This window comes from Juglans regia, chromosome 5, assembly GCF_001411555.2.
Source record: "Juglans regia cultivar Chandler chromosome 5, Walnut 2.0, whole genome shotgun sequence".
Classification (NCBI taxonomy): domain Eukaryota; kingdom Viridiplantae; phylum Streptophyta; class Magnoliopsida; order Fagales; family Juglandaceae; genus Juglans; species Juglans regia.
The window spans coordinates 3,616,126-3,630,060 of record NC_049905.1 but is presented as its reverse complement, the minus strand read 5'-3'; the positions used below and the strand labels follow the sequence as shown (position 1 = coordinate 3,630,060).

General features: G+C 32.6%; 1 pseudogene; it reads left to right on the top strand.

Annotated features, from left to right (window-relative positions):
• Positions 1-1,577: 1,577 nt before the first annotated feature.
• Positions 1,578-9,291, top strand: LOC109012775 (annotated as a pseudogene).
• The last annotated feature ends 4,644 nt before the right edge of the window (positions 9,292-13,935 follow it).

Sequence of the window (13,935 nt, the reverse complement as noted above, 5' to 3'; positions counted from 1 at the left end):
AACGTAAAATCTGAAGCAGGCCAATTTTGACCGATTTTTAAAATGGACAAACCGGTCTCGAACCGAGCTAGCCAGTCCAGGCCCATTCTCCTGTTTATTTTTATAGTTCTATGAATTAGGAATATATTAACATTATTCTTTATATTTAAATGAAAAAAAAATTCTAAATATTTGCAAGTCAGCGCTGTGCCACTGTCCACATACGCGGTTTGTAGACTTTGGATTCTTCTTTATTGATTTCCTCAAGTCGGAAGCAACCTTTTTTTTCTTTCTTTTAGGATGCGAGTGGTTAGAATCCTGACTCTCCTCGGTGGGAGCAGAGTTTTCCTTTCACGTGACAAAATTATTCTTTATATTTTCCATGTGGACTTCGGCTAGAGTCGTGTTTATGGATTATTCTCTATATAATGATTTCCTGATAATGTGGAAACAGCTCCTTGGGCTTTCATAAGGAAATGATCATAGCATATTAATTAGCATTAGAGTCATATGTGTTACGTTGAAAGTTGGTGGGTAAATTCATCATTAATTTCTTGTCCTTTTGTTTGTATTAGTAGAACACGACCATACCGTCATGGCATCAATGACTTTCTCACCTATTTTCTGTGTCCTAAACTAATGCCCCGTAATTTGCTCGTCCTTTTAGTCAAATTTATTATATTCAACATATAAAATATAAAATAATATATATTATTAATTAATAATAAATTATAATTTATGTAATAATTTATGCAATTATATATAAATAGTTAATACATGATATATTCATAAATATTCTACTATTTATACTTAATTAAAATAATTAGATAATTTTTTTAAAATGTTTAAGTTACAAGTAAATATGAATAATTTATGTACAATGAAATTATTTGATATTTATTAACAATATATAAAATGTATGACATTAATTATTAATAATTATGTATACTAAAGAGTAAAGTGTAACTTAGTAAGTAGTAACTATCAACATCATAAATATAATTATAATAAAATATTTTTTTAAAGAATTAGTTACATAATCTATATTAATAATTCACTTAACTTTAATTTAGTAATTTAAATAATTTTTTTTATTTAATTTGGAAAAAAAAAAGATGAAAAAATAATAAAATGATTAGGTCGGATCGACCGGACTGGATCAGGCCGATAGCTATCAGTCTAGTTCTTATGAATATTCGGTCTGGTTCAGTTTAAGAAAATGATGGTCCGAAAATTAATTAAATCATAAGGAAACAGCTCTTTGGGCAGTATATGTGCTTTCATAAGGAAATGATCATTAGCATATTAATTAGCATTAGAGTCATATGTGTTACGTTGAAAGTTGGTAGATAAATTCATCATTAATTTCTTGTCCTTTTGTTTGAATTAGTGGGATTAGGAAGACGACCATACAGTCATGGTCCAGGGAAGCTCATGTGGGGACTCGGACGACCCTGCACATACGTGGTTTCTAAACAACCATTACTTAATTCTCACCTTTCTTTGGCCCACTTCTCTATAATTGCAACTCTCTCGTGAACATTAGAAGATGTGGACGACCCACATACGCAGTTTCTAAACAACCATTATCTCATCTTTCTTTGACCCACTTCTCTATAATTGCACCCCTCTCGTGAGAATTAGAAGATGACTTCTTCCATGGCCTTACAAGGAGCTTCTTCCTCACTCTCGCCTACTTCTTCTTTCATCCCTTCATGGACTCACGATGTATTCTTAAGTTTTAGAGGTGAGGATGTTCGCCAAAAATTTGTTTCTCATCTATACCAAGCTTTGCATCACAGGGGAATCAACACTTGCATAGACAAGAATCTTGCAAGAGGAGAGGAAATTTCGCCGGAACTTTTCAAAACTATTGAAAGATCAATGATTTCTATCATTGTACTCTCTAAAAACTATTCAGAGTCCAGATGGTGTTTAGATGAGCTATTGAAAATCCTTGAGTGTAAGGAAAAGGTAAAACAAATTGTCCTACCCTTGTTTTACGATGTATCTCCATCACAAGTACGACATCAAAAAGGAAATTTTGGAAAAGCATTTGCTAAACTTGGATGTAAGACCAAGGATGAAGTAAAGGTTACAAAGTGGAAGGCAGCTTTACAAAAAGTAGCCAATTTTTTCGGATTCACATTAGGGGACAGGTACTTTTAATGAGCTATGCTTTTATATTTGTTTACATGTGATGTTAAAGAGGGGACAAGTACTTTTAATGAGCTATGCTTTTATATTTGTTTACATGTGATGTTAAAGAGAATCTAAGAATTCACAAATTGATTAAGATATGATGCGTTGCCAAACTATTCGATATTTATCAGTCTTTTGCATACCATACTTAGATTAGAAATCTTTTCTTATTGAGGGATTTCAAATCGTACTACCACATTCCATGAAGTTTATAGGAGAAACGGAACAATAGAACATGCAAATATACAAATCAAAATCTTCTCTCTATTTATTTTTCTTTTATTTTTGGGCTCTATAAAGAATAAACAAATGTTTTATGCATCAATTTGTTTAGAGATATACAGACTGAAAAATACTCTTAGTAATAAGTTTCAAAATTAAGGGAGGGACAAATTCAAGAATGGAAAAAAATAGTTAAAATATTTAATAATTTATATAAAGAATGAAAAATGTTAAGTATGAGAAGAGCACGAGGAAGATGAAAGGCTACCTTTGACATGGTAATCTACTAGTGTCATTTTGCCATGGATAAAAAAAGACAATGTTTACCAAATCATCTTTATGTGTGTGTTACGGTGAAAAGGCTTAACTATTTTAATTTCTTGTCTTTTATATTGATAGGAAGGAATCAGAGTTTATTCAGGACATCATTAAATGGGTGGACTCAATAATGGTGAATCGTACATTTCTTAATGTTGCAAAGTATCCAGTTGGAATAGAGTCACATGTACGAGACATTTATCAGCATTTAAGTATAGGAAGGAATGATATTATATGCATGGCAGGGATATTTGGAACCGGAGGAATTGGTAAGACAACTATTTCAAAAGAGATCTATAATAGGATCTCTTATCAATTTGAATGAAGTTGTTTCTTGAAAAATATTAGAGAAACTTCAAAAGCAGGAGGTCTGATCCAGCTGCAAAAAACACTTCTTTCTGAGATTTTGGGAATAAGTTTGGATTTTCATGACATTGACAAAGGCATCAATGTGATTAGGCATAGACTTTGCTCTAAAAGGGTTCTCCTAATTCTTGATGATGTGGATGAATTGGTCCAACTAGAAACATTAGCTGGAGCTCTTGATTGGTTTGGTTCAGGAAGTAGAATCATTATAACAACAAGAGATCAACATTTATTAAATTTCTCTAAAGCTGTTTCAAAATATGAGTTGAAAATAATGGCTAACGATGAAGCTCTTAAGCTCTTTAGCTTGCATGCTTTTGAGAAAGATGAACCGCCTGATGATTATGTGGAACTCTCTAAACAAGTATTGCAATATGCTCAAGGTCTTCCACTTGCTTTAATAGTGCTAGGTTCAACTCTAAAAGATCAAAGCATTCATCAATGGAAAAGTGTATTGAATAAATATAAACAAATACCCGACATAAATATTCAGAGTGTACTTCGAGTAAGTTACGATGGATTGGAAGATAATGAGAAGGACATGTTTCTTGATATTGCATGTTTCTTCAAAGGAGGACCTTTGGATGATGTCATTAAAATATTTGAAAATTGTAGTTTCTCTCCTGATTATGGTATTCGGAGGCTTGTAGACAAGTGTCTTATCACTGTTGATGAGTGGAATAAAAGTGTTTGGATGCATGACTTGCTACAATATATGGGTCGAGAAATTGTTCGACTACAATCACCAAAAGAACCTGGCGAACGTAGTAGATTATGGTTTCATGAGGATGTTCGTCACGTGTTGGAAGAAAGTACGGTAAGAGTCACAAAAAAAATTATTTAGTTTTACATTTATTTCCTTTTCTAGTAGTGAAAACTACTGGAATTTATATATATATATATATATATATCTTGTAAATCGAAATGATTTTTAGTTATATGTAGAATCTTTTTAATTAAGATGCGTCAATAAAAGTATCAAATGTCCTTTTTGATTTCAAATATCCTATTATTTTCTTCATGAGTATCTTCATTTTGTGAAAAGTTTTAGAGTCATATGTGAGTTGGGAAGAGAAATTCTTTGATTTTTTTGTTTTTTTTAATACATGAGACTATTTAGTATTTTACATTTCAGAAATTAGAAAATATAAAAAATAGCTTCATTTTATGCATTAGTTTTACTAACACTTTTGTCATGTATTTTCTCACATACCAGGGTACAAACAAAATCGAAGGCATTATAGTAGAAATGCCCAAAGGCGAGGAAATGATTATTTTGAGTCCCAAAGCATTTGAACAGATGAAAAGACTTAGAGTGTTTATCAATCGTAATGCAAGTTTTTCAAGTGGACCTAATTATCTCTCCAACGAGTTAAGAGTACTTGATTGGTTTGAATATCCACTACAATCTTTTCCACCCAATTTCCATGGAAAAAAACTCATTATCTTTCTAATGCATAGTAGCTTCATTGGGGAGCTAAGCTTCATCAAGTGCTCCATCAAGTATAAGGTACGTACAAATTTCACAGAAATAAATTCATTATCTTTAAAATGCGTGGTAGTTTCGTCAAGGAGTTTGAGCTTTATAAAATCTAAGGTGCCTGCAATTATCATCTTCAATAACTTTCCATTTGTTTTTTTCTTTTTTAACAGGATATGACAATTATGCGTTTCCATGATTGTAATTTCTTAACAAAAGTTCCAGATCTTTCAAGCGTCCCAAATTTGAGGGATTTAGATGTTCAAAGGTGTACAAGTCTAGTTGAGGTGCATGATTCCATCGGATCCCTAGAGAATCTTTTTCATTTGAGTTTTTTCAGATGCTCTAACCTCAGAATTTTTCCAAGAAGCCTCAAGTTAAGATCTTTAGATGAACTTGATCTTAGAGATTGCTCAAGCCTTCGTAGCTTTCCTGAAATTCTGTGTGAAATGAAATCTTTACGTAGATTACATCTAGAGCGTAGTGCAGTGGAAGAACTACCTTTGTCCATTGGAAATCTCACTGGACTTCAGGCTTTATTTCTAAGTTACTGCAAAAACCTTATGCGTCTCCCATTTAACATCATTCTTCCATTGGAATATTTAATAGAGCTTGGGATTAGTGATTGTACAAATTTGCTGAAGAAGATGGGGGATGATCGACAATCCAATCTAGCTATTGAGTCTCCAACAATGGAAGAAGAGATATCATCATGTGAAGAACAACTCCAGGAATTGGTGCCTCCAACAAATTCAAGCAATGGAAGTAGTGAATTACAAGTGTTGAATGGTCGGAATTGTTTCCAATCAGAATCAAATTTCTTTCCAAAATCAAGTTTATTTACCATGTTTAATTTCTCAGCCACTTTGACCTTTTTAAATCTATCGGGAAGTCAAATTGTTAGCCTTCCCACGAGTATAAAAGGATTTGTTGCACTTATTGAGCTCTGCTTGAGAGATTGCAAGAAACTTGAAGAAATCTTAGAACTTCCACCAAATATAAAAGTTGTATTTGCTTCTGGATGCCAGTCATTAGAAAGATTTCCAGAACTATCAAGAATATTGGAATTCAATGGAAGCCACAATAGATCTCTATTTTATCTTAGCTTGGATGGCTGCGACAAAATGCATGAGAAGATTTGGAATTATAAAGTGCCAAATGCATTACTGTGGAAGGTATGTATGTGTCTTATCTTCTCTCTCTCTATTCTATATAGGATGCATGACTTTAAAATAAATGATGATGATGATATTGTTTTAACAGGGACATTATAATGCCATTGTGTTACCAGAAAATGAGATTCCAGAGTGGTTCCAGCATCATAAAGAATTTTTAGAAAATCAAATTGCTAAGAGAGGGGATGATGATGTCCAATTGATCAAAGGAAATGAAGATTGGGTAGTAAATATTGAGGGGCCACACTATTTGGAAGATATCAGCGGGATTGTAATATATGTCGTTACATTTTTCAATGAAGCTGATCGTAGGGATGTGAGTTTTTTATGGGAATCTCAGGTAATCATTAACGGCTCAAATTGTGTATGTCGTATTGATAGTGAAGAACATCTAATTTTGACTGGTCATAATGTAACGAATAATATCGCAGCCTTAGACCAATATGAAGTATGGATTTGGTACTTTGATTTAGAATCATCTGAGGTAAAGGTTTCAGACAATTTGAGGGTTCAACTTCGTATTCCTCCCGATCCTAGTGATCCTCGTTGGGTACAGTTTTGGTTACGGTATTATGTAAGTTGGGGAGCCAATGTTGTATACAAGCATGAAAGCAGAGCGCATGAAAGAAGAAAAATGGATTGAATTAAATGATAGCCCAAGCGGAATTTCAGGTGAGATTTTGGTTTGTTTTCTCTTTGGTCTTTAAGACTTGATTTGGTATTTGCCATTCATTTATTAGCTCAATGATTTTACCACTCATTTATTTTTACATTTTCAAGAATGGATAAACTTATCTTTTCTTGATCAATTAAGAGCTTTGGAGGTAGAATATATTGGGAAATATAGCAATATTTCAATTTAATCTAGAAATATTGGGAAATATATAATTAATAGTGCCAATTGAAACCTGTTCAAAACATTAATTACACAGTTTTCAGAAAAATGTTATTGGTGATGAGTGTATCTCTTTGTCTATCAAGCAAGATAGGTATGAACAATATGAAAGATATGTCATTCACTTAATTAACATATTAGTAAAAAGAATCGCCCATGGCAAGTGTGGACACAAACAAGATAGCTTGCATTACCTCCATGAATTTGGTGCCTGAAGTTCGATAAACATATTCCTTCACATATCCACTACTTCTATGACCTCTGCTTAAAGAAATATTGACTTGTTATCTGAGATATATTGTTGTGCCATGTTGATACCAATTTATATTGTGGTATAGTGACTTTATCATAGAACTACACTCTTCAAACTTCAATGAAATATGATATTCATGACTTTATTTCATCTTTGCCATTGAAATTAAGGTTGCCATTTGGGATTTGATGTTAAAACTCCCCTAATCTACACAGGTTGCATTCTCTGTGTTCCTAAGAGCAAAATACTCCTAGTGTGAGAGAAAGGTGAAACCGGATGGTTGAGAGTGAGTTGATTCGTTGGAGCATCAAAAGCCACGGTTTGGTGAGTAATCCTACCCTATCTTTTTGTTAGGCTTTAAATTATGTCATGAGAATGAAGATTTGATTGAGTTATACGAGGTTTAACTTGAAGAGATGCATTTTGGTTCATATTTGGAGTTTTGATTGAATAAATTGTTTTGTGATGAAATTTTAGCAATGACATGTCTTATTATGATCTTATATATTTTACTAATGTCTTGAAATATTTATTGAAGGTTTAAATTTGAGGAAAATAGCATGTCATCATAGGTTTATAAATCTATATCTTGTGTTGATCATCCAACATGTTTCAGTTTCCACTTGTTTCAAGTTTATTTTGTAAAATCTTGGTTAAGTTTGGAAAGCATGAGTCATAAGCATCTAGAAATGCTTTGTTATCAAGATGAGAGCTAGAATGCATGATTTATTTAGGCTTTAAAACCCACATTGACAAAAAGAAGCGACAAACATCAAGCATGCACTCAGTTTAAAGGTTTTATGATGACTTGGTGTTAACCAATGTATAAGTGTTGGGGTAAACTCGTGTGACTTGAACCTAAGTTACAAACAGATCAGATTTAAGGTTTTCTACTTGATGAAACTTGATCACACATGCATCCAAAGAGGTTATATGCTTGAAATCACAAAAAGGCCTACAAAATGCATGTCACGGGTTGGATAGATTTTTGTATAGTAGTTGATGGATTCTTGCAATTCTAAGATCATATATAGATTTAGAACATGGAAAACATAAGGTTTGTGAAATTAGTTAAAAATTGGGTCTAAAATGCAAATAATGAATGTTTGGGGCCTAAGTGGCAATTTTGAGAAATGTAGGAGCAATTTTGTAAATATCATTGTTTAAACCCTTTTGATTATGAAGATCTTCCTTAACTTTACAATTTTCAACTTATAATAACTCTTATTACAGCCGCACCAAATTACTAAGTACCCGGAAAAAACTCACTGTTAGAGAATTTATTTATGATTATTGTATAAATGCCACATTTATTATTAAATGTCATTTGAGCATGAAACATCATATGATACATCATTGAATATTTGATTACTTGCTTACCTGACATGTGAAATTCTCACCATTTTAGCATATTGTATATAAATGTCATTTTTCACATGAAGTTTACTACATATGCATATATCATAAACTACATTTTTCAAGTATGGCATGAAAATAAATTTTTTTCACGATCCCAAAGGCTATGATGGAGAATCATCCTAGTGGAACTCATATGTGCACTCTAGAGTAAGTAAAAATGGAATCATAACCTTTAGGTTGACAAAGAATCGTCAACGAGTTTCGAATGTATTCTTTTTAAAGAATGCCGAAGCGAAGTCGTATATGATATCTAATGCTGGTGGGTTCAAACGTTATGATGATATGTTATGATAAAATGCTATGATACCAATGCATTGGGTTACAATGTCTGCAGATAAAGACGTAGTTTCAACATGAGTTGTACTACGGTCATCAGCAGGTACTCATGGTACATATAAGGGAGTTGTGACGATACCATATGTTACAATCATGATTGATTTCATAACTATGAAATGTTAAGTTTTTGAAAAGATGAAGTAAAAAATGTTCTCTAAAAAAAATGTGCATTAAAGTTTTTATAAAAGATGTTGAGGAATCTGGATGCATGGGAGACAGATACAAATTTTTTTGCATGCGTCTCATGTTTATCATAATCATACATATCTTATCTCTGTGCAAGTTGATTGTTTAACTTATTGAGATTTCAAGGAATTTCACTGCGGGTAGTCCTACTATCATTCCTTTTGGAATGGTAGAAGTTATATCAGGACTAGCATACGACGAACAAGATGAACCATGGTTGAGGATGAGCCCGATCCTGAGTGGAGGCTGGATTAGTGTTTATAGCAATGGCTCTATACACCATCGAGAGGATGAGAGAATTGATTTGACTATGAACTTTGATGCAATATCTGTATTAAGGAGATTCTATCTCCCACTTTTTGTTTAAACATGCATTACTATGTGGACCTCTTAAGTAAGACAGTATCTATTGTTGGTTAATTCATATATTGGGATATTTAGTTCATTTTGGCGTAAAATTTTTGTAAGCCACCTTTATTCCGTTGCGATTATTGCATATTGCTAGTTGTATACTAAAATGGCATTACATATAATTGTCATAAACGAGAATATGTAACCATATATTGTATATCCCGACGCTCCAACTCTCCATTCCATCCAAAGCAGGAGATGGAACGATTTTGGAGGTTATGGAAGCGAGTAGTTGGTATACTTTAATATTATCATTACTTATAAGGAAAACAATTATTTAATCAATGAATAAGTTCATGCTCATATGAACTTGAATGTAAACGCTGTACTTGGGCAGTAATAGGACGGACCAGTTTCTTGATGTAGATGATTGTTTAATGACGTGCTGTTTAATGACTCTTGTGCATGTAGAACTAATTTTTAAATGAACTTTTGTTCATGGACGCCTTTTCCCCGCAGTGATCATGAATTTATAATGGCAGGAGGTAGCCATAACATCTAACGAGGCTTTAATTTTGGAGGAGTTACCGAAGCGTGATGCGATAGGGGGGGATTGCTTTTCTCTAATAACCAAATCGTATTCAGTACTGCTTTACAGCTTTGACCATTATTAGTGTTCTGGAATGATCATCCTTTCATGTCATATGGTACTTTTATGTCGACCTCATCCTCAATATGGAGGGAGGGTCAAAGTGTGGATATATGGTTCAGGAACTTCATTCAACGTTGTAAAATTTTTAATCTCAGTTAAACCTTGAGATCACATGATGTGAAGGTAATACATGTTATTGGCAGGAACAATTGGGTCAAATGTTTCCTTAAACACGAAGCATATACTCTGGGTATGGAAGCAAGTTAGTGCATAAAAATTGGCCACGATTTCAATAATGCTACAGTAAGGTTAGGAAGCCTTAATACACCTCTTTTGTTACTCATCATCCACTACTAAACTTCTAAAAACAGCAATATGCTCATATACTTCAATTTTCAGAAATTTCAATTGGACCTATAAATGTTTGAGAAGTTGCATTTTGACCCACCGAAAATTACCTTGACTCACAAACTTATATGTAATTATACTCTAAATAGTGATGGACTTAAAATATGAGTATCACAAAACCAGTTTCGGCAAACCCAAAATGCATTTGAAATTTCTAACTTGCACATTTCACTATATGAGAATTATGCCTAAACCCATGCTTGAAAACCTTGCAAACCAAAACTACCATGATGTCGGCATCTGAGACATATCATCATGAACATATATACACACCATAATACCACGATAGAATGTATTAACTTGAATCAAACCACAATTAACGCAAAATGTTACCAATATTCGATAAAAATTATGGCTCATCGTTGCATTATGTCATGTTCCCCTTCTGTATTACAACTTAGCGATACAAAGTAAGTCCAAATTAATCAAAGGTATGCTTCTTTTCCAGAAATTAAGAAAACTTAGTTTTAAAACTAAGTATTTGCATTAAAGTAATGTATCCATGTAAAAGAAGCCGTATGCTACAACAACTGCGCTTGGCTGAGACGGGCATAGCACAATTCAGTCAAACAAATGCATATTGTTTTTCAGATATAAACAGTTTATGTAGAAAAAATAAATAGTCATGGAAAATTATGTCTACGGTAATTACCTCAAAAGGGCCCCCTTCCAATATAATAAGAAGACGCTTGCACGGAAAGCGCCAACTATCTCTGTCACCTCATCCTTTAAATTTTCCTAATTATACACATACACATTTGATTAGGAAACAACTAATCGTAAGAAATAAAAAGGAATGCATAAAGAAAATGCCATGATATATTACCAGAATCTAATACTAATACCAGCAACATATATATAGAGACCAATAGTAAAGATAGGAAAGAGAACAATAATCAGTTCAGATATGCTTGTCCAACCAACATATGGTAAGAGATTTCAAGAGATTGTTAAGAGATTTTTATAGTTTAATTATGGACTGTAATTGGTATGAATTAGGAAGTAGGAACTTGTCATCAAATATGAAGATTTTATAACACTAATTAAGTAACCCTAGAAGACAAAATATTTCTAGTCAAATTCCATGTGATCCATTCCACAAAGATAAGAGGATAGAATAATGTTGTTAATTTTTTGTTCATAAGCTTCCATAGAAAATTAAAGGTTGGTTACCCAAAACATGAAAAATTTTTTATTTGGGTCCAATGTATATCACAAACTATTGTGATTTGGAATCAACCTACTTTTATCTAAATGATTTAGATCCTGGGATGAGTGTCAAGTGGAGTGGAGTTTATGAATTTCACTCATCCATATTGCGTTTTCTTATAAGAGATCTATTAAATCAAAGAGTTCAATCTGTATAATCTTGATATGACAAAGCATCTATAATAAGAAAGCTCGTCTCGACTCATTTTTATTTTACTATTTTCTAATCATAACTAATATTTTTTAAAAATATTATTTGAGTGATACCCGATTATCATTATATTGGATTTAATGATTGATTAACAAGTGGAATATAAGGCAAAAAATTTATCAAACATTTAATATCACCCTATGGAATAATGAGAGGATTATAAACGAATGGAAGATGAATAAATTGTAAACATTTATTTTCAAAAAAAATTACAATGTAATTCCGATAGCAAACATGTCAATGACAAAAGTAGTCACTCTACAAAGACTTGAGATTCTAAATGGTGCTTAACCAGATCATGATCTAGTCCTATCCCTTAATCCATAAAAAAAAAAGGAATAAGAAAAAACATGCACCACAATAACAACATGAGTAGTCGTGCATGGGGGTTCAACATTGAGAATAAAAATTAGTTGAGTAGATGCCATAAGTACTAGTATTATTAAACAACAACTTTATAGAAAGTTGAAATGAAGGGAACTTGGCTGCTGAAAATCTTCATCAATAAAGTAACTTTTTCCTATTGGGATTATTCTCAGATTGCATAATGTCAATACAAAGACATGACTGTAAGCTCATGAGAAGGAATACCAATCCCCCAACCAATCATATGTAATTTGAACGATTACATATTGACATATAATTTCCCTTTTAGGAATAATGAGTGTCCATCTTTCTTTATCAAACATATATCCATCATGTAGTTCAAAACCAATAAAAACAAAAATGACATATAATTAGTGCTTTGTCCATTATTTTTGCATTTGCAATCAACTATAGTGTTCATATTCTAATCCACTGCACTTAACTCCATAAAAAAAGTGACTTTATCTCGAACTTTTTAAAGATAGAAATGACTGATTTAGGTGAAATGGTTTAGGATTAGCTAGTGAGGGTAGCAAACAATCCCATGTTTTTCTTATTAAAAAAAAAAAAAATTAAGCATTGGATTCCCAAAATGTGGATAGTGTCCTTCACCTCATACTGGGAACTTTTCAAGATCCATCATTAACAAAAAAGCATATTTGTTTTGAATTTCCCAGTCAACATGCTATGTCTTCATGTACATGTCTATCATAATCTTTATATTATAATTCTATACCATTCTATTTGTTTTTTTATAAATAACTCTATAAAATACAAATTAAACAACACGCTGCCATTTTTTAATTGGTGGGTGCATGGTGGCTATTTTCTTCAAAAAAAAAAGAAAAAAAAAGATGGCCAATTCTATAATTGTGTAGCTCACTGAATCTTTGTCCAATTTTGGGGTGAAATTTATGAAGTCATAGTCAACCTTTTTTCCATGGAAGCACTTATTTTTGCCTTCAAACTCTAAATATTGAGATCTAGCAAGAAGTAGGCTTGTCAGGTATCTGCCTAAATCCACACTTGTCTACCAATTGTGGTTTGTGGGGGAGAGTGCAATCTTGCACCTGTCCTTTTCATTCACATTCTTTTTCTTATTTTACTGGTTTTATCTCTCTCCCAGAAGGTAATAAACTACAAGGTTGGGGGGTAGCACTAGAATGATGACTGGATGGACAACAATTGCAGCAATAACACTTGTTCCCATGAATTACATTAATAGTTCCGGTGAGATCCTCCTCATTGCACAGTCAACAATCAGAACTATGGATTTTCAACAAGCCACTGCAATTCAGGCTATAAATATTGAAAGTATATTACTTGCATTTTATTAAAAAAAAATTGATATACAGTGATAAGATAGGAGCATCTGTTGCTAAGTATAGAGCTTAAGGCTGTGATAAGTGATAGAGCTTTTAGGAATGGGCAGATCTAGTTTGTGAAGAGGGACGGCAACAACAGGGTTTCACATATATTATAAAAATTTGCTTTATCTTAGAATGATTTCAATGGTGGACCGAGAAGGGTGCTGAGTAAATTGTGCATAAGGTTATCTGAGGAAAACTTTGTAATGTGACATCATGAATGGAAGTTCATTATCGTATTAAAAAAAAAAAAATCTGAATTTCCATATATATAGTCATATATATTAAGCTGGTGCATGTGTTTAACAGAATTCTATGGAAATTAAGCATAGAAATATATTTACTAGACAGACCAGTAGCAATAGTCCGTTTTATACTCAATATAATATATATACTCCTATATATGAGTACACCAACAGCAAAAAATCTGATATTAGCCGTTTGTGAAAGAAAAAGGATCACTCCCTTCTTACATAATTAAAGGCACTATACTCTCAAGTTCAAGAAGTCAAAGACAAAACTTCGTTTCTAATAGGAGCA